Source organism: Momordica charantia, assembly GCF_013281855.1.
Source record: "Momordica charantia cultivar OHB3-1 chromosome 4 unlocalized genomic scaffold, Mcharantia_2.0 BLBB01000004.1, whole genome shotgun sequence".
Lineage (NCBI taxonomy): Eukaryota > Viridiplantae > Streptophyta > Magnoliopsida > Cucurbitales > Cucurbitaceae > Momordica > Momordica charantia.
Genome location: NW_028275162.1, coordinates 16,522,823 through 16,543,800, shown reverse-complemented (window position 1 = coordinate 16,543,800; position 20,978 = coordinate 16,522,823). Strand labels below are relative to the sequence as shown.

At 36.4% G+C, this 20,978-nt stretch overlaps 1 long non-coding RNA gene and 1 other non-coding gene across 2 annotated transcripts; both read right to left on the bottom strand.

Annotated features, from left to right (window-relative positions):
* Positions 1-374: 374 nt before the first annotated feature.
* Positions 375-2,996, bottom strand: LOC148211933 (uncharacterized). Its single transcript, XR_015790133.1, has 2 exons — positions 2,185-2,996; positions 375-675 (listed from the first exon to the last, which is right to left on the bottom strand). It is a non-coding gene; the product is annotated as an uncharacterized LOC148211933 (long non-coding RNA).
* Positions 2,997-12,616: 9,620 nt separating this feature from the next.
* Positions 12,617-12,723, bottom strand: LOC148211932 (small nucleolar RNA R71). The gene has a single exon (XR_015790575.1). It is a non-coding gene; the product is annotated as a small nucleolar RNA R71 (small nucleolar RNA).
* Between the last annotated feature and the right edge of the window lie 8,255 nt (positions 12,724-20,978).

Genomic DNA, 20,978 nt, shown 5'->3' with positions numbered 1-20,978 from the left:
GCTCGCATCTTGTATTACTCGAAAGGGTGTACATGAAGCATGTGGGACTCTATTTGTTGTTAGTTACTATTTTCTAGTAGGTATGTGGAGACTTAGGAATAAGTTCCGCCTAGCATGCTTAGAAACTGTTCTGTTTAGCATTGTTTGGATGTCTCCGTCACATGTTTAGCAAAGAAAGTTGTAAAGAGTCAATCGTGGATGTCTCCGTCAGTTTGAGCATAAACCAACCAAGTTCTAATCCAAGTCTTCATAGTTAATATTCTAATAACAATCCAACCTTTAAAACTTTTCAAAGAAATCTTCACTAATCATTGATCCTCTTCTACACGAATCTAACTTTCTCAAATAGCAGCGAAGGCAAAAGCTAACTCAAATTCAACTTAAACAAATGTATTATAATGATAAATGTACTGAATAAATTACATCACCACAATTCAAGCAGCTAAACAAAATTAATGTTCTCAAAAGAATAACGAACTGACAATCCTAAAACATCCTTTAAATATGGAACTTAACAAACCAATTTATTAATCTAATAACTGACTCGAGCTACAAGTAAACAACTATAACTATCCTATTCAATTTGAAACTTTACAATGTAGTGTTAAATGGTCTCTCTAGTCAATTCTTCTCTTCGCCATCACCATTCCAAGAGTCAACTCGTTACCTGCAAAACTAGAGTGGGAAAAAGAGGGATGAGTACAACCACGGTACCCAGTAGGCAGCCCTTATATGAAGGGTCACGCACAAACAGCATGCTTATCAAAGAATCAACACATCATGTTTATCAAAGAAACAACACATCATGCTTATCATTAAATTCGAACCTTAAAAGAAAATAAACATATTAAAAGAAGCAGTTTATGCATAAGTTTAACTAAAGGTGCACCATACATGTCAAACTCATCCTCACATGTCAACTCACTAGTTCTTTTTCCTGATTCCTCCAAGACTTACTCCTTCGAGTTGTACCGACCCCTGACCTCGCATAGCCAAGGTATGGATACTTCTCTGCGGTACTCGGCATTAGACCTTGACATTTATCCCCAAGGCCTCAACTACTACTCAACGTATTGGTCTTTGGCCTCCAATCAACTTCTAACCAATCACACTATGTTAGTCCTTCAATTCTAACTCATTGAATCATATCAGCCCTTGCCATTTATCCCCAAGGCCCCGACACTCATCTTCAGAAGCTTGGCGTTCGACCTTGCCATTTATCCTCAAGGCCTTGAACTGTGCATCGACCTTTGACATTTATCACCAAGGCCTTGACGTCTACTCAGCGTATTGGTCCTTGACCGCGACCACATCAAGACCCAATACTAATTCAACAATTAGACTCATCGTGCCGACCCCCGACCTTTTGTACTCGAAGCCTCGACACTTATCTCTACCAAAGCTGGTATCGATCCCCGACCTTTGTACCTAGAGCCTCGATTCCCAACCAGTGACGTGCCAGCCCTCTAGCCCTGTTAGTCCTTCATTCGCTTCATTACATCCAGAAACTCTCACCAGAGTCCTACCATGCTTCTAAGTCATGACCCATGCATAAATTATCTCACGACAATTTAGCATGCGTTATACACTAACATATGCAACTATCATTCAAACATGGCCATCCAAAATCACAAGGATACCTTTCTCTCAACATTCAGTATGCTCTGGATTCAAAAAGAGAAAGCTAACATATATCCTATCAAACAAGTTCACAATAGTTCATATTCAAATACAAGTTCTACGACAAAGTCAGCATGCTCCAAACACAACAAATCATAGAGCCAAAACAGTCAACACAACTTTCACATTCAACCCAACCAGGACATAACATCAATTCAACTTAGCCAACCAATATTACATCCAACATGTATATAACTCATAATATATCTCATATCTACATGTATTTCCAAATGCTACTCAACAATTATAACATATACAAAATTTATAAGGTATCATAAATCACAAACAATCATTCAAAAGACACTTATAGGCTCACAATCAACAAACATTTCATAGCAACACACAACAAACAATCCCCTCAGTAAGAAACTACTTGCAACAAAGATCCTAACACTCCTAAGTTTCATCGGAAAGTTCCTAAAACAAAGAGACAAGCTTGGGTTAGAATCCAAACATAAACACTCAAATCAAATCCAAAAGTGGTTTAAGTGAGTAATTACTTACTAATTCACCCCGAATGCACTTCGGTTAAGAGTGGGTCAACGCCAAAAGGGTTGGGTATCATAAAATAGCTTCGTACAAGGCTGGGTATGATGAACCGGGCTACGTTCGGGTGTGGGTCCCCACCAAAAACCATCGGAATGTCGCTGTCCACGAAATCCAGCAGTGGAGACGCACTATCGATGCAACTGTGCGCAGTCTAGGTGTCAGGGACGTTGCTGCCACCATGGGAAGTCGTGCACGTGGCTGCCGTCCATCGGAGAAAGCTAGATCTACCACGAATCGCAGCAAAACCGCCACAGAGGGAGGAACATGGTTGGACTTGTAATTTCGCGCCACTGAAGATTGATACGTAGGGGACAAAGACACCGGAGACTCACCGAGAATGAGCGTGGGTCGTAGTTTCTTGCTGCTGAGAGCGCCGTGGCGTCGGGATCTGGTACTCAATGTCGTCGCCACTGGGTGTTTGAAAATTGGCCTCCGGATCTGCTCGAGTTAAGCCATCGCCTTTGAAGAAATGTAGCAACCATCAGGCTGCTGTCGAGGAATATCAGACCGTTGCACAAATTCGACAATGCCGATAGGGTTCGTGATGGCTGTGCTAGTGAAGGAGTCGCCGACTGTAGATAGGTAAGATGTCGTCGTCGATGTTGCTGTGGTTCGTCGGCCCTTGCGCTTTGCTGGAGAAGGGGTGCCGATCGCCGGAGAAGTGAAGACTAAAATGGGGGGGGGGGGGATTAGAAAATGAAGAAGAAGAAGAAGATAAGAGAGATCTAGGGTTTGTTTTCATTTTTGGTTTTCTTTTTTTTTCTATTTTTTTCGTTTTATTTCATTTTTCCCTAATTTGATTTAAAACCGAAAAGCCCAAATAACCAATCTTATAAGAAAGGCCCCTCTTAAATTGTTTTAAAACCAAAGTCCAAATTCCTAATTTTAATAGGAGGCCCAAAACAAAATCCTAAGGAAAAACACTTATTAAAATAAAACTCACAACGACCCAAAATGAAATAATTAACTTAAACTCTAAACCTAAGAATAAAATCCCAAAAAGGAAAAAATTAACTTTCCAAAACCTTGAATTAAGATGGAAATCAAATCTCTCCCCAAAATTTGAAAGCTTAATTTCTCTTACTCCGACGAACTTAATTCTTATTTACCCAAAATTATAACTCCAAAATTAGTAAATCCAATAATTAAAATTATTAGCTTTGGGAACAATCGAAAGGCATCGTTTATATCTTAAAATAAACGAGTCAGGTAATGCGGGGCGTTACAGTCCTTGTGGATTTCAACCTTGTTTGTACTATAATTGACGAATATAGTGTACAGTTGCACTTGCATTCACCTAGGTTGTAGTAACGCAACAAGTTTTTGGTATTGTTACCAAGGACTTTATGATATTACTTGAAGTGTTAGTATTAAGGATATGGTGCTAAAAGAGTTTTCTCACTCTTGCATTGCTGGTTTTGTTGCCGGTGCATGAATGATTTTGAAAGCTTGGAGTATATGATTGATTATAGAATAGAAAGGTCTTTTCACTGAAGGATAAACGAGCAAAGAACAAACCAAGCTGAACAAAAACCCACCACGGAATCCACCAAATTTAATAGTAGAGGAAATAATCCACCACGGAATCCACCAAATTTAATAGTAGAGGAAATAATGGATGGGGATCATGTAGTTGCTGTCCTAGCAGTAGCACCACCCCTTTTGGATGTTGTATTATTAGCAGATGACATAAATCGAGAGATAAAAGCATGTATGGCTCCAGCATTTTACGACTTTAATTCAACTATAGTGGAGCCGGACATAGAAGCGGATATGTTTGAATTAAATCCTCTGATGTTTTAGATGTTTCAAACAATGGCACAGTTTCACGGCCTTGAATATGAGGATCCTTACCTTCATTTAAAGTTCTTCATGGGGTGTAACGCCCCAGGATTTCCAACATCCAGGAACAGGGAACGTTACTAAAACAACCTTAAAAGTTCCACTTATACAAGAGAGCAAAACTACTAACCACGCAGACTAAGCGAAAATTCAACCATTTTACTTATTTCTAAAGTTAACGAGTTTTAAAATAAACTTAACATACTTTCAATGGATCCAACGACCTAACTTTAACGAGAAGCCAAACTCAGTAACAAAACAAGCTAAAGCTTTTACTAACCGCCTTAACTTTGCAGAACCAGGGTCCTAACAGAGTACATAATCGAAACGAATAAAATAATAACAACCTATCCTAAGCCTAATGAAGCTACACAAAACTAGCAATGGTCTTTCTTCTTGAGCCTCCTCCACACCATCACCATGAACGTCACCCGGATCCTCACCTGAAAACAATAATTGCAAAGGAGAGGGGGTGATTATTAAGAATACTTCGTAAGTAGCCCTCTCTAACTACACACAAACAACATGCTCACCATACAACATTCGTTACAAAATATTACACTGGCGTCCATGCATAAATAAATCATAACACTCATTAACCCACACATGCAATCAAAGTAACCCCGACCACAAGGCCCGATAGTAGCCCTCACTAACTGTACACAAAACAACTTGCTTGAAATCGAAACAATCATTAGAATACGGTAGCTAGTAATCATGCAATGATAGGTCATAACGGCTATAAATACACATACACGAGTATTCAAGGCATTAAGACTCACATAATTTTCGCCCACAAGACCCGTTGGTCTATAGCTCCTCAAAACTACCTCTAACCCATAAACAACATCTACAAGTCCTCAAGCACATGAGATGCACAAATATAATAAGGTTAATCAAGAAATCATTTCAATAATACCCATTAACGTACACACCCGACCCTTAGTGCTACTTACACACAACCACGCCCCTAATCCTTGCATCGATCCTGCACCTAAGCATTGAAAACAAAAAAACAGCAAGTTAATTATATGTTATAGGCTTCGAAATCAACTCTAAGGGGGTTCAAATGACTCGTTACTTCGAAATCAAATCTAAGGGGGTTCAAATGACTCGTTACTGCAAAATCGCCTTCGTTTAGGTATGGGTAACTTAGATCTAGCTCGAAAATGCGTGGGCAGCCTGAATTAGGCTTCGAACGGATGTGTGTAGTCGTCGAACACCAAGAACAACTACTGTTTACGTTTCATTTTTATTATTTAAAAGAAAAAAATTTTGCAGCAAGAGGACACGTCAAATCTAATCTTAACGCTGCTGGTCGCTACAACAAAGGTCCAGGTCACCCAAACTACGCTTCCACAGGATATGGGCTATCACCGAAACGCTGAGATGTCGCCAAATACATTGAAACTACCGCTGCACCTCCAGTCTGTTGCTGCATCACCAGTTACCACTGCACGGGTGTTCGTTCAGAGTTGTGCGTCGAGATGCTGCCATTCGCCGTAGTGGAAAGTCGGGGAGGCGCTGCCGGTCGTCTGAGAGGCAACTGGTTGGGTGAAAAAGAAGAAGAAGAAGAAGGATGGGATGGTTCACGTGAAAGGAACGGAGAGAAGAGGAAGGAGAAAAGAAAATAACAAATTCAATTTAGGGTTTTCTTTCCCTTTTTTTTTGTCTTTTTAATTTACCTAAAATTGTCCCAACCCTAAAAACCCATTTTACCCCAACGAAATTAAGCTTTAAATTATAATTTACCCAATATTATAACTTTGAAATTAAAAAAAAAATCCAAGAATTTAATTATCAACTTAGGGAAAAAATCTAAAGGAACAAATTAAGTTTAAAAAATAAACGAGCCAGAGTACGCGGGGCGTTACAATGGGAGTATGTGACTCGTTTAAGGTTGAAGTAGTAACCAACGAGGCGATGTGCTTGAAGCTATTTTGTTATTCGCTTAAGGATGAAGCACGAATGTGGCTGAACTCACTGCCATAAGAGTCAAGAACCAGTTGGAATGATCTGGTATAGAACTTTCTTATGAAATATTTCCCACCTAGCAAAAATGCAAAGTTTTGAGTTAGAAATCAACAATTTTCAACAATTTGGTAGGGAGTCTGTCAGTGAGTAATGGGAAGGATTCAAGAGACTGCTACGAAGATGTCCACATCACACAATTCCTATATGCATCCAAATTGAGGCATATTACAATGGCTTGAATCAAACAATAGGAATAGTTATTAATGCTTCCGCTAACGGAGCATTGCTGACAAAACCTTATGATCAAGCATTTGACATCTTGGAACAAATTTCATCAAACAATCATCAATGGTCTGACCCACGTGCTACTCAAGGAAAGACATCTAAAGGATTACAAGAGGCTGATGCGTTCTCAATTATAAATTTGAAGATTAAGAACCTGACAGGTCTGGTGATGAGGAATATGATGCAGCAAGCTACTGTTGGAGCCTCGTCAACAAAGTGACTATGAGCAATATTCATAGTACATCTTGTTTTTACTACGAATGAGAGCATCATTTTGATGAATGCCCTAAAAATCCAGCATCAATATATATTCGGGAAACCCACAGAATAATTGGCATAACCCCTACTCCTACACGTTTAATCCAGGTTGGAGAAATCATCCTAACCTCAGTTGGGGTGGTAATTAAGGTGGGCACAATGCTAGAGCATCTAATGCTCCAACATATCAGCAGAAAGAAAATTACCCACCTGGATTTTCAGGACAGAGTCAACCTATGGCCTATAAACAGTCAGAAAGAATATTGAACTCTCTGGAAAATTTAATCAAGGCATACATGGTGAAAAACGATATCACTGTTCAGGGTTAGACTGCATCTTTACATAATTTAGAGATCCAAATGGCGTAGTTGGCTACATAACAAAAAAATAAACCATATGGGGCTCTGCCAAGCGATACAGAACTTCCAAAAAGGGATGAAAAATAGCAGTGTAAGACTCTTACCTTTAAGAGTTGCAAGGTATTGTCACCAGCACATCCAAATGCTGTAGGGGTGACGTTGAAGCGAACAAAAATTTGGTGGTGAACCAGCAGCAAAAAAAGGTCTTGAGTCAAATGAGTTGCTAGCTGCTACATGGGGAACAAAGGTTACAGAACCCAAAAAGGTGGTGACAATGATGCACATACCATGGGACCACTTAATGACATGGCTGCAGATGAATAGGAGAATCCAACAGTTGCTAGGGCAATCAATATTGAAGCATCGAATCGGAAGGCAACTAGGAAGTAGAAGTAGTCAGAGCATGACAGTGCCCAAATCGAGTATAGGAAGTGTACGAACGCTTGTGTTTTCAATTTGTTTTAGAAATACAACAAAGAAAAAGATAATAGCAATAAAAAGAACGGGAACCTACCTTTGAAGGCCGTTCTCCAACATAGACGATGTCGAACTTGAACACCACCAAAAAGTCTTCCTTGCTATTTTTTTGGTAATGAATAGTTTGTGGGAACCGTATTTTTGAAAGAGAGGGAATTTGGTTTAATTAAAGAGAGAGCTTTTTAGAGAAATTCTTCAACACCATGAAATGCAACCTTTTGCATTTTTTGGATAGGGAGAGGAGTGGGGAGGAAGCAGGCTCTCAACCCCTCAACTTCCCACTTGCAAAATACAAGGAAGTTGGCTGGTTTAGTTAAATTAAAATTAATTAGATTTAATTAATTAATTAATTAATCAATTATAAAACTAATTATTAATAATAATTAAATATCATATATTTAATTAAAAATTTATTTTAATCATATTCAAATGTATATCTCTCTTATAACTTATAGTTTTAATGTGAATCTCATACACATTACCTATAGTTTTAATATGAATCCAATTCATATTAATCATTATTTGAATTTTATTCAAATATAACTCTCATAAGATATAGTTTAATTATAAATGTCATCCATAACTAACTTTATATTATAATATATCTATATACTACCGGTGTTCACGGCTTGCGTTGGGTCGGGTTAGGAGGGGTTTTGGGACCAACCGGAATTTTCGAGTTGGCCATATATAGGAATCGTCGGGTTTCAATTTGATGGTCAACCCAATCTAACCCAACCCAATATTTTCCGGTTGGGTCGGGTTGGGTTATCGGTTTGTGTTTCTTTTTATTTTTTATTTTTTATTTTAATTGTCACGGCAGCAATGGAGATTTAGGATTCAAACTTAATGGACAGTTGAGATTAAGAAAAAAAAATGGAAGCAAATAATATGAAAACCTTAAATGAAGGGTGATGATTAACACTAAATGAACGGTAACATTGAAGATAAATATATTATTATATATATAATTAAGAAAAATACACATATATGTATAAATTCGACTTAGGTTGGGTTAACCCGATTTTCTAAAGGTTGAACCCGAGATCCAACCCAACCCAATCGGGTTGAGAAAATCACAACCCAACCCAACCCAAGGCTTCATCTAACCCAACCAACCCTTACGATTTGGGTTGGGTTTGTCGGGTTTTTTGAAACACCCCTACTATATACATTATATTAATTGTATCTAATATAATTAACCTACATTCCCTTAAATAAATTGAGCAATTCAAATTCTTTAAAAAACTTTGATCCTTGTTTTACCTATTGTGGGATAGGAAGGGAACCTAATGGACCTACAGACTATAAGCTCCAATGATTCGATGTTAAATAATTAAATTAATCAACATTCATAACTTTGAGGCATCACTAAAAACTCATAGCTGCACTCTTATGCATAGCAGAACATGTTGCGTCACTGGATGTGGAACATTAACGACAAGTCAATCCTTCACGAGTCTTCGGAACCATAACTGGATCAAATTATCGTTTTACCATGTGTTACTTCTTGTTCCTTAAGTATCGCTGATTATCTAATGAATAACCCGATTATGGTCCGACTAATAATTGGAAGTCTCTTTTGGGCCACCGAGAGGGTGGGGCCCCTTGTTCAAATCCCGGAGTCAGCATTAAAAGGAACACTCATCTTCTTTCCTAAAGTCGGGGAGGTGTGAATTCCATCTTGTGACGTTATGTTCAAAGCTCCCCACTTATCTTGTTCCTAAAATGGTAGGAATGTTGAGTTGGCAACTCGGGCTACTCTCACCTATACAAATCAAAGTACGAGCCCTAACAGGTAGCAGTCTAAAACTCACTCAGGATTGATATCGAGTTACTTGATCATCCTATTGAAATATTAATCTATTAGCCAACAGTATTACAGCTAAAGATTAATTATTTCGTGGTCCAGCCTTAGGATACCCTCACTTGCATGTCACCACATGAACGACGTGGATCAAGTCATTTGTAACTATTACAAAGTGGGTCGTATCCATAGTGTTACTAGGACAACGCACCCAACCTTATTCATATACTGTAGACCCTTAAGGTTATTACCGGGACATTATCTACTTGTATATCAAGAGTATATCAATTATATACCCGATACATATTGTCTCAGCTACATGAAATAACCTTGGATGTTAGTTTATTAGATTTTTGATAAATGCAAGTCTAAAATAAAAATCAATAACAATTTTATTGAAATAAATAAATTTGTAACTACATTTACAAACCATGAGTTTAGGGCATAAACCCCAATAGTGCCACCATATCCCAATAGGTTGCAGAAAATGAACCAAGACGCGCAGTTCAGGAAATTCCTGGATGTGTTGAAGTAGCTACACATTAATATTCTGTTGGTGGAAGCGCTAGAGCAAATGCCCAGTTATGTAAGGTTTCTAAAGAACATTCTTACCAAAAAGAGAAATCTAGGAGAATTTGAAATAGTGGCACTTACAAAGGAGCGCAGTACAATCTTAACAAGCAAAATCATAGAAATAAAGGACCCAGGAAGTTTCACCATTCGTATGTTAATAAGAAAACAGAAAATCGGGTAGGAACTCTGTGATCTTGGGGCGAGTATCAACCCAATGCCTCTATCTATCTACTAGAAGTTGGGGATGGGTGAAGCAAGACCAACCATAGTGACACTTCAATTAGCAGATTGCTCCATAACTTAGCTCGAAGGAAAAATTGATGATGTGCTGATACAAGTTGATAAGTTCATATTCCCTGCTGACTTTATAATTATTGATTATGATGTAGATAAGGAAGTCCCAATCATTTTAGGGTTAGCAACTAGAAGAGCATTGGTGGATGTACATAAAGGTGTAGTAACCATGCGAGTGTAAGATCAAAACGTTAAATTTTTTGTCTATGATTTCATGAATGCAAAATCTGAGGAATGTTCAATGACTAAGAATTTTAGATGAAGCCTTTATAGAGGAATTGTTAGGGTTGACTTTTGACTGTAGAAACATGTGTCGGCAGCCTTGTTTGACCACGTTTTTACCCCTTTCCCATCATTATTTGCAAAACAAATCATATATTCTTAAAGTAGAACATGCATAGATTATTTCTACATAAAAGTCAAACTATGGTACTTTAAGAAAAATATGAGAAAAATGCGGTCAAAGTTGGAAGAAAATAACAGAAATTTGTTTTTGCATAATTGCGCCGGCGCATTTTTGGAGAACAAAATGGCAAAACACACGTTTTGATTAATGAAGGCCAAGGAGGACATTTACCACATGTTCAAAACCATGAGTCCAAGTCCAAGTGAGGTGGTTACGTGAATCTCAACCCATTTCCACCTAAAATGGAGGAGAGTTTCAACCAACCTATGGTTCTATAAAAGGAAGCCATCCCTCCAGCAGAATTCCATCCCTTCCAAGCTTCATTTCATTTTCTTTTAGTTGCTCCTTAGTTGTGAACACGTTTTTAGGGTTTATGTTCATATTTTAGTTGTTCAACTCGTTGTTTTTCACGCTTTTACCTTTTGAATTACTTTTAATTCAAGTTCTTACTTATGTTCTTTGTTCATTTAGTTCTTTTAAAGTTCTTTAGCGAGTTTCAAATCTCCTCACACTCGAGAGAGAAGAGGGTCAACCTAGAATTCATTGTACGGCTTATTTAGTCATTTAAATTCAATGAAAAATACTTTCTTTATGTTTTCATGCATTTACTTTTCTTTAATTATGTTCTAAATTAGTTATCAACCTCTTTGTGGAATGCCTTAGTCAAAATGATTTGATTTTCAACACACTTGGGATTTGCCGAGAATGTGCCTGACACTTTTTTGGGTTGGTTTCTAAAAACTTCTCTTTACGTCTTTTTTCCATTTGGCCGATGGGAACTTGATTTATACACCAAAGCCCAATCTTGGGAAATGTGAGTTAGGTAAAATAATAGGAAACCAATATGGGATGTGACTTGGGCATAAGCACATAACACATGGTCCTAGACATAGGCCCTCTGACCCAAGATGCAAGTGAGTTGGTAAATATGCTCTAGGATTGTAATCACATGTAGGCATATGATTGTAGGTTACCCTAGCCTCTGTAGCAACCAAAAGTGGTAGTGAAAGAGTAGAACTTGAATCCCAAGAAAAGTCAGAAATTGCGCCTCGACCAATTTCCCCAACATAGTGTGTTTTCTATGTTTTGCATCAAGACTATGGTAGGAAGCAAAGAGGTTGAGTTTTATTAAATTGATTGCTAGTTAAAACCCCAAACAACAACATTTCACCACTATTTCTTTCATAAACCACAAATTGCATCTTTAAACTATTCACTTATTTAAAATTGTTTTGAAAGCAACAAGTTCCTGAGGATTCGATCTTGAATTATTACTAAGTATTACTTGTGACTGTGTGCGCTTGCACGTTCTCTAATCTTTTTGAAAGTAGAAAGTCCCACCAAGTTTTTCGCGTCGTTGCCGGGGACTTAATTTTCTAAATCATATTCTTTTCAAGTGAATTGTTTTATGTGTGGTTGTTGCATACCTCTGTCATTAGACTGAATTGTCATACGTTTAAGGGAGTTGTGTATGAGCACAGGGCCTAGTTGGTTGACCTTTAATCTAGATATTGAAAAAACCCTTAAAAGGATAAGGCGTGAGCAGAGGTTGAGAAAATAAAGAGAAAATCATAAAGAAGCTAAAAGAAGTAGAAATTGAAGAACAGACAATCGAGATGAATAGAAATCCACAAGATCGTCCACCTCCACAAAATCCACCGGTGAACGGAGATATGGTAGGTGAATGAGCAACAGATCGAGAAGGAGAAGTGCCTAATCCGATCCTTCTAGCAGAAAATAAAGATGTAGCCATGTGGAACTATGTCAATGATGCGTTCGACAACTTAAATTCAGGGATAAATAATCCTTTACCCCAAGCCGTACAGTTCAAGCTTAAGCCAGTCATGTTCCAGATGTTACAGACGATGGGTCAGTTCGGAGGACTGACTAATGAAGATCCTTACTCCCATCTCAAATCCTTTATTGAAATGGTTAATGCATTTCAACTTCTTGGAGTCTCTGAGGATGCACAAAGATTAAAAATGTTTCCTTTTTCTCTAAGTGACGGTGTAAGGACTTGGCTAAACGCGTTAGAACCAAATTCAATCAACACATGGGTGGAACTGACAGAGAAATTTTTTACAAAGTACCACGCTTTGACCAGGAATAGCAGACCTTCGAGAAGACATTGTGTCTTTCCGACAAAAGGAGAATGAAGCAATTCAAGAAGCTTGGGAGGGTTTTAAGGAGTTACTGAGAAGATGCCCAAGCCATGGATTGCCCGTATGAGTGCAGATTGAACAGTTCTATCGAGAATGATGTTGAACACCGCAGCCAATAGCTCGTTGTTAGAAAAGTCGGTTAATGAGATCGTTGATATCTTAAAAAAGATGACAGACATTAATGACCAAGGCGAAATAGGAAGGTCATTGTTAAATAAGTAAGTATCAACCAGAGTCTTTGGGTTGGACACAATAGCTTTAATGCAAGCCCAAATGGCGGCTATAAACCAGATGTTAAAGCAGCTGACAATGGAGAAGGAAACCAAAACTGTCACTTCGGCGATGCCTGAACCCTCTCCTGTTCTACAAATCTCAAATATATCTTGCAACTAAGCCATCATCTATTTTCTATGTAGGTCAAGTTGTCCAGCGGAATTTCAATCCATATTCAAACACTTACAACCCTGGATAGAGGCATCATCCAAACTTTTCTTGCAGTAACCAAGGAGTAGCTAGTAGCAGTGCGCAAGCACCCGCTCAACAATTCAAATAAATTACACACCTGGTTTTCCAACTCAACTGGTGTCGCATCCTCAACAATACAATCAACAAAGAGCTGAAAATACTACTCAGCAAGGTGGTAGCAACAAAAGTTTTGAGGCCACGATGAAAGAATTCATGACAAGAAGTGAAGCTACAACAAAAGAGTTCATGACAAGAACTGATGCTGCGATAAGAAACTTGAGATGTAAGTGAGGCAGGATAGCAAACGACCAAAAATCTATACCCCAAGGTACATTGCCTGGACACACAGAGAACCCGAAGCAAGATCGTGAGGGACTTGATATAGTTACACATGTTCCTGCATCCACCTCCAATCCACGACGAGAAGATAAAGTAGAACCTGTAAGTTCAGAAGAAAAAGGTAAGAAGGCGGATAAATGTAAGCAAGTAGTGCTCAACACTACTCTATAGTTAGGTAATATTAAGATTCCTCCATCTTTCCCCAAAGGCTAGTTAAAAAAAATCAGGATAGTCATTTTAAGAAGTTTTTTAAGATTCTAAAACAGTTGCATATAAATATACCTTTCATAGATGCTTTAGAACAAATGCCTAACTACACCAAGTTTTTGAAAGATCATATCTAAGCGTAAGAAGTTAGGAGAACATGAGACGGTAGCCCTAACAAAGTGTAGTAGTGATGCTCTAGGAAATCCATGGCCTGTTAAATGTAAGGACCTAGGTAGTTTTGCTACCCCTTGCTCAATAGGAGGTAAGAACCTAGGAAGAGCATTGTGTGACTTAGGAGCAAGCATTAATCTTATGTCTTTTTCTGTCTTTAAAGAGTTAAATATAGGAGAAGTTCGCCCCACTACTGTCACTTTACAACTAGCTGATAGGTCCATAAAGAAATCGGAAGGAAAAATAGAAGATGTACTTGTTAAAGTCGATAAGTTTATTTTTCCCTCAGATTTCATAATTTTGGATTATTAAGTAGATGTTGAGGTGCCGATCATTCTAGGGAGGTTGTTTTTAGCAACTGGAGACATAGTATTCAATGTTCGGAAATGAGAGTTTCACGACGAAGGTCAATGATGAGCAGGTAACGTTCAACGTCCTTGATGCAATGCGGCTCCTGGATGAAGTCGCAGACTGCTCTGCAATAGGGGCAATCATGGAGGAACACCAGGAAATGATTGTGAAATACTTAGAAGTTGATTTGAAGGCCGTAGAAAAAGAAGCCAAAATTGCTCAATTTTGATCCAATATGAGCATTTCGAGCTTTTGTAGCCAACAATAGCTGATTTGAAGGCCTTGCAACCTTCCATGATTGAACCTCCAGAATTGGAGAAGAAACCCCTACCTTCTCATTTAAAATATGCATATTTGGGTTTAAATGATACTTTATCGGTTAGCATTTCTTCTTAATTAACTAATGAACATGAATCTTTGCTTTTGCAGGTTTTGAATGGACCATAGCGGACATAAGAGGAATTAGCCATACATTTTGCATGCACGAAATCATCCTAAAAGAAGGAGCCACCAATTCTATTAAGTGTCAAAGGAGGCTTAACCCCAAAATGAAAAGGGTGGTTAAGAAGGAGATCATAAAATGGTTAGACGACGGGGTGATCTACCCAATTTTTGATAGCAATTGGGTTAGCCTGGTTCAATGCATTCCCAAGAAGGGTGGTATGACGGTGATTAAAAATGATGACAACGAGTTTATCCCAACGAGGATGGTGACTGGTTGGAGAGTGCGTATGGATTACCGTCGCCTAAACAAGGTAACTCCAAAAGACCATTTTCCACTACCTTTTATTCACCAAATGCTTGATCGTCTTACAGGGAAGGAGTGTTATTGCTTCCAAGGTGTGTATTCTGCTTACAACCAGATTACAATAGCACCGAAGGACCAAGAAAAGACCACGTTCACGTGTCCCTATAGGACATTTGCATTCTGGAGGATGTCGTTCGGTTTGTGTAACGTGTTACCTTCTAGAGATGCATGACTGTTATTTTCTCTAATATGCTAGAAAGAACGGTAGAAATATTCATGGATGACTTTTCTGTGTTTGGTGAATCTTTTGAAATCTGTTACAAAATCTAGAGGATGTTTTAAAAAGATGTGAAGAGACTAACCTTGTGCTTAATTGGGAGAAGTGTCATTTTGTGGTCCAATGAATGTTAAAGCTCGAGGAGGATATGAATACTCCATCTCTTTTATAGATGATTATTCAAGGTATGGTTATCTATACTTGATGCAACACAAGTCCGAAGCTCTTGAAAAGTTCAAGGAGTACAAGATCAAAGTTGAATGCTCAGTTATGCTCAGTTACTGTTAGACATGGTTCGCTCAATGATGAGTTATGCTCAGTTGCCTAACTCATTTTGGGGTTACGTAGTAGAGACTGTGGTTTATATTTTGAACGTAGTTTCATCGAAGAGCGTTTCTGAAACACCCTTTGAGCTATGGAAAGGTCGTAAAGCTAGTTTACGTCACTTCCGTATTTGAAGATGTCGAGCACACGTGCCCGTGACTAACCCAAAGAAATTGGAATCTCGTTCAAAAGTATGCATATTCATAGGTTACCTAAAGAGATGAGAGGTGATTTCTTCTTCGACTCGTAAGAAAGCATAATATTTGTATCGACAAAGACCACTTTCTTAGAAGCAGACCACGTTTGAGATCATAAACCACGAAGTAAGGTAGTGATAAACGTGATTTCCGAAGAGGCTACAAACACGTCAACAGAAGTTGTTGATCAAGCTGACATTTCAACAAAAGTTGTTGATGAAGCCAATTCATCACGCCAGTCACATCCACCTCAAGAATTGCCTCGAAGTAGTGGGAGGATTTTGTCACAACCTGACTGCTACGTGGGTTTAATAGAAACCCAAGTTTCCATACCTGATGACGACGACGATGATCCATTGACCTATAAACATGCAATGCAAAATGGTTCTAAAAGGTTTCTGGTGTTAACATTTCGTTAATGACACTAACGGAATGTTGATGTGGCATTTATTTGATATATATTATTTTTATATTATTTTTAATTATGTGTCTTTTTTTCTTTCTTTTTCTCTCCCTCTCTTCCCTTAATCATTCTCTATTCTCTCTCTCTTCCCTCCTCATCCTTCTCTACCTGGTTCTTTCTCCTCCATCTCTTGTCCTCCCTCTGCAAACACAGGCCCTTCATCATCTTCTTTATCGATTAACAAAATTTAGAGACGTCATCCATCATGGTTAAGGAACTAGTTTGAAAAGTGATTTGATGAATTACATTCTCATACATATAATTCGATTCTACCAGTTACATTTGAGAAAAAGAAAAGATTTGAAGAACTGAGTAAGGAAAACATCTGACAAAATTTAAGTTACAATGTAAACTTAAAAAAACAAAGTTGCAAGAGAATGCAGATTCAGGGCTAAGAAATGTTAAACCCGTGTCAACCGATTAAACTTGATACAATTCTACTTACTTTTCTCACCCCTTCATCTTCCCTTCTTCGTTTTATTGATCTCCTAATTATTTATCTTCATTTTCTCTTTCTTTTTTTCTTTTTTTTTTTCGGTTTCGGCCTGAATAACTATTTTCCCCCAACTTTAACCATGTTCCATACAACAATGTTGACTATCACAAGTATGATTTCATGGCTCTTTTTCGCTTTTTTGAGAAAAAAAAAGAAGGAAAAAAATTATAAAAAAAACCATGTAGTTCAGTGTGCTCTCCTCCTCAGCTCAGTAAATCGCAACTCTAAGCAGATGATGAAGGTCCCTGAGTTTGCAGAGAGAGGAAGAGAGATGGAGGGGTAGAGATAACCAGGCGGAGAATGATAAAGAGGGATGAGAGATGGAGATAATAGGGAATGAGTAGGGGAAGAGATAGAAAAAGAAAAAAAATTAAAAAAAAAACACATGATTAAAAATAATATAAAATCAATATATATCAAACTCATAAATGCCACGTCAGTATTCCGTTAGTGTCACTAACACAATGTTAACACCACGGACCTTTTACAATCATTTTCTAAAGGTTAGGGATCAAAGTGTCACTTTTTGAAACGTAGGGATTAAATAGAAACCTACCTTCAAACTCAGCCCCAAAAATATATTTTACCCTTCAATTTTTTTTCTAATATATCTCTAACCTATTACACTATTTTTAAAGTTCAAGAACCTAATAACACAAAACTAAAAGCTCATAAACTTATTTGATACTTTTTAAAGTTTAGGAACATATTAGCCACAAATTTATGTTTAAAAACAAAGTTGTAATTAATCCAAATTAAAAGACAATTTTGTAATTTACCCAAATTTAAGGTCAAAGTTGTAATTTATACAAATTTAAACCTCCCTAACACAAAGTTGGGGATCCGCCACCCTTTGTGGATATTTGAATTGTTTAGTGTCTATTTAGTATACAATGTAGATTGTAGTTTCTTGTTTCGTCTTTAGATTCATTAATCAATTGACTCAACTAATATCTTTTTGGCAGATTTGCTTCGAGAAACTATTTTCAAATTCTGTGATTCAAATAGTGAAAATTTAAAATAACATTTTTATGTTTTAATTGTTTTTGGATTTTTAATGTTGTAGAATTATATATATATATATGTGATAAATATACCATTTCATCTTATAAACTCATTTTATTTTTGTTAAAATTAGAAAAATGCAAAATATATTATAGATCATATAATATTATAAAATCATAAGTCTACAAAATTTATAATGTATAGGTTAATAAATTAATTAATATTATGGTAGATTAAACTAAATATTTAGTGGTTAACTATCTCTAGTTTACAAATATATTACTAAATACTCTAAACAATTTTTAAAATTAGGATTGCTTATCGCAACTTTACGAGTCAAATTTTAATATAGATGGTAAGTGAATACCAATATCGTTTTTTGGATTCAGTTTCTAGCCCACTTTAGTCATGACTCAATTTTATTTCGAGAATCAAATTTGAATGAGAGAATATAATCAAAGCAAATAAACATGGAAGAACAAAGAGAAAATCAATAGAAATAATGGTCATAGCTAGAGAATTGATTTCATCTATTGAATCTATGAACCAATTACTTAATTATTTAACATTCAATGAACTATTAATTCTATTGGGCATGAATTGATCTCAAATCTCAACCGCCTCTCCCGAGTGCAAACTAATTTTCCTTGCTAATTAATTATGAAACCAATATCCTTATCTAGTTTCAATAACAAGTAAAGCCTTTTAATGAATAAGTCTTCTAATGACTTCTAATGAGTTCTTAATCTCCTAACCTTAAAATCCATTTAATTATGTATCCCTATTTTCTAACTCTAAATCACCTCTCTCGTGGTTAACATTTTATGTTTAAGATCAATTAATCTTTGGTCAGTAGATTACGAGCATTAAACATGGAGAAGCACAAATAGAATATTCAAAGGAATTCAATCAAGAGAATCAAACAATAAATTTATAAAGTTCAATGACTACATCAATCCCTAAGACAAAGAAAGTTAGCTACTCATATTCAATGTCAAACAATAAAAATTAAAAAAAAAAGTTTTCATAACTGTCCCAACATCATTTCGACGCGGAGCGGTTGACGTAATCCTCTAAAGGCTCTCTTTCGAGATAAGGGTTCCTTCGCTTAGTAAGTTCGAGCCTCATGGTGATGTCTTCTATGTTCTGATCTCCTCGTAGCGTAGAAATAGCTTGCTGTCTTGTGCTACGAGGCGGATGTTAGCGACTCACGTCACCAATCATGGTATGATTAGTCACCTATTTAAAATATTTGGTCTGCGCATATTTGTTGGTTGGGTAGTCGATTGAGCATGGGGGACGTGTTAGCACCCATGACATCTATTCGAAAACAGTTACCAAATTTTATCATAAATTATCATATTATTTTATTTGGTCCAAAAAAAATATTTTTGTGTCTTTATATAAATATCTCATATTATTAATTCATGATTTAATACTAAAACATGAATTAAAGGTATGAGTGGCACAAGGGCCATTAAGAAAATTTAACACCTCGACAATATTCAAAGGTTTCAATATCTATCATTGGAGTATTTTGAAATAATAATTTAGTTTAAAAAATGATTAATAAAAAAATTAATTTTATTTTGAGCCACATAAAGACTCAAACATAAATCATGAACATCAATACTTGAGACTAATGCCATTCTGCCACCACCCAACATGCAAACTTACGTTTCTTTGTAAAGAATAAAACTTTTATTTTCGAACTTTATTTTAAAAAAAAAAGAAGAAGAACTCTATGTTTAACCAGGTCCTTTACCTAAAATGGAAAACATAAATAAAACGTTTATTTTAAATAAACCAGGTCCTTTTACTTTTTATTTATTTTGAGTTTGAAATTCGTTTTTATTTTTTTATTTAAAAAAATCTCTTATTCACTTTTTTAAACTTATTTAACAAACCTTTATAAAACAATTTCTTTAAAGTCAACTTCGTTTATTTTGAATAAAAAAACTCAAAACTTAAAACAAAATCTTTTTATTTTTCTTTTTAAACTTGTTTTGATTTACAAATTAAGATCTTTTAAAAAAAATCATTTATCAGAATCTTTTATTGTGTTTTTCAAAAACATATTTTAAAAGATTTTGTTTCTTATTTTGAAACATGAAACAAAACTTTAAAAGAACATTTTTTTTAAAAAAAGTATTCTGCGTAGAAATTGGTTCTACCATCTGCCACTGGAACATGAAGTTAGCACCAATCTCGGTACGCCGGAGTTCATGTTGCGCCAACTGTCGATCTGGGTTTGTTGGAATGGGTCGCCGAGTCATACCGAGTTCATTGGAGTGGGTCACCGAGTCATAGTGACTTCGCGGCAATATGCTGGAATGTCGCCAAAACACCACTGGAAGCTACTGTTGCAACCGATCTGGCGTGCCGCCACCAATTTGCTGTCTCGCCGCAGTTCGTGGAGATGGCCGGAGTATGAGTATTGTGGGTGAGCTTGGGAGGAGGACTGAGAGTAAGAAATAGGAAGAGGAAAAGTGATGGTTGAGGAGATAAAGGATGAGATTTGAGAGAGTGGAAGAGTCAGAAAGGGAGAAAAAAATAGGCGTTTTAGAAAGAGAAATAATGAAAGTAGAAAAGATGGAGAGAGTAGATAAATTGTAGATAGAGAAAGAAACAGAAACAAAAAATATAAAAGAAAGAAGAGAAAGTGGGTGTTTGAATAGAGAGAAAAATGGAGGAAGAAAAGATGGTGGAAGAAGGTGAAGAAAAAGGCAGACTCTTTTTAGGGAGAAGAGAAAAAAGTTTTGAAATGGGGGCTTGCTATTGTGCTCTATGTTTTGTGTTTTGTTCTATATGTGCTCTCTCTCTTTGTTTTTGTATTCTGATATGCTTTTCTAATCTGCCCCTTTATCAGTGGAAAACCCTCTCTTATATAAGGTATGACGCAACGGTAACATCGAGAATCAGCAAATATTAGAGAAAAAAATGGAGGAAAAGAGGGGGAATGAATAACATGTTAAAGGTTTTGACAGAATCCCTTTTTAAAAAACAAAAAAACCTTTACTTAAAATAAAAAATTATTTTCTTTTTTAACAAACAAAATCCTTTAAACTAAATCTAATTAAATTAAAACTTTAACTTAAAAAGACAAATATAATATACTTAAACTTTTTTAAACGAAATGACTCAATAAAAAACTAATCTAAAATAAAATAAGATGTAAAATAAAATAAAATAATAATAATAATAATAATAATAAAAATAAAATAAAATAAAATAAAATAAGTTGGACCAAATATAGTGTCTACAGCTTG